Here is a 1,464-nt window from a genome sequence, read left to right as displayed (position 1 = left end):
TATGCAATTTGCGGTTGGGGAGAAAATTTTTGTAACTTTTGTTGTATACTTGTCCCTTTAACTTCTTTCCGTGTAAGTGTACTTAATATTGATGTTGTGGACGTATATCTCTGTTAGATTATGTACAATTATGGAGGTTCTATACTTGTAATATTTACATGTTTTTTACATTATGAATCTAGGTTAATTTGACTAATATTGCTCAATATACTTTGAAAGAATTCAAATTATGGATTCTATATCAGCAAAAAAAAATTGTTGTACGATATGTAAGAATTCAAATTATGGATTCTTGATTGTCGTGGCATTAAACATATGCCATGTGCGATGAAATATTACATCATGTTCGATATTTTATAAGAATCTCTTGCAATTTTTGCTATATATGGTTGTGTGCACGGCGAGTTAGCCAAATGCTTTATATTTAATATGATATATTTTTTAATTACGACATTTTTGTTTTGATATAGTATTATAGTCTTTTTTATGGAACTTGTATTTCAAAATTAATTAATGAATGTTATGTTGCACTTTATTATTGCTGGAGAAGAAATAAGGTTTCAAACTTAACTTGTAAACGTACACGATTATGATTACACTGAGATACACGTACACGTACACGACCAACTAAACAGTTTCATCCTAAAAATCTCTTATACGTATACAACAATATTTAGTGGAACATACATGGTACGAGATTAGAGGGATTGTACAAATTCCTTGTGGAGGGTAATGAACCAAGAAATGGGAACAATCCATGTTGACACGTAACAAATTCACCTTCGCGTCCTGTGTCTTGTACACAGTCTCTAGTGTACGTACATGGGAACAATCCATGTTGACACGCCCGGGTTAAATTCACAGTTGGATGAGTGTCACTAAAAATCGCAGTGGTTTCTCCTGTACGTACACGTTGACTTGTGTTCGTACACTCTGCCAATAGACGATTGAATTCCCCTGCCGGTTCCACGGTCGGTTGAGTGTCACACACTTCCTCCTCAACATGGCCAACTCCATATTCTTCTACAATAAAATTATTCCACTTATTATACTCGTAATCTTCACCACTACCTTCACTGCCGTCTATAGTAGGGTCGAGAGTACTTCCCGCACTATAGCCACCACTGACATCGTCATCTTTTTCAATGTTTTCGTCGCTGTCATTCAATTCTTCCCCATCCACCTCTTCGTTCTCCTCATCCTCTCAACTTTTTCAGCATTTAAACCATTTCTGACACCATATTTTATTTCTTTTATTCGTTCGCGGTACACTGTACACCAGACGGAAATATTAAAAAACTAAACAACTGTAGCTAACAAGATACTGTGTACGTAACCAACTCGCCTGACGATTTCGTTCACTGTCGCTGTACACCGGTTCAGCTAGAAGGGCATTTTTCTGAAATTGACATAATTGTCAATCTGTGAAAGCATTTCCCCACTTTGTCAAAACCTGAAAGAAAA

Source organism: Arabidopsis lyrata (genome assembly GCF_000004255.2).
Source record: "Arabidopsis lyrata subsp. lyrata unplaced genomic scaffold ARALYscaffold_3, whole genome shotgun sequence".
NCBI lineage: Eukaryota > Viridiplantae > Streptophyta > Magnoliopsida > Brassicales > Brassicaceae > Arabidopsis > Arabidopsis lyrata.
This window is presented reverse-complemented; position numbering follows the sequence as displayed.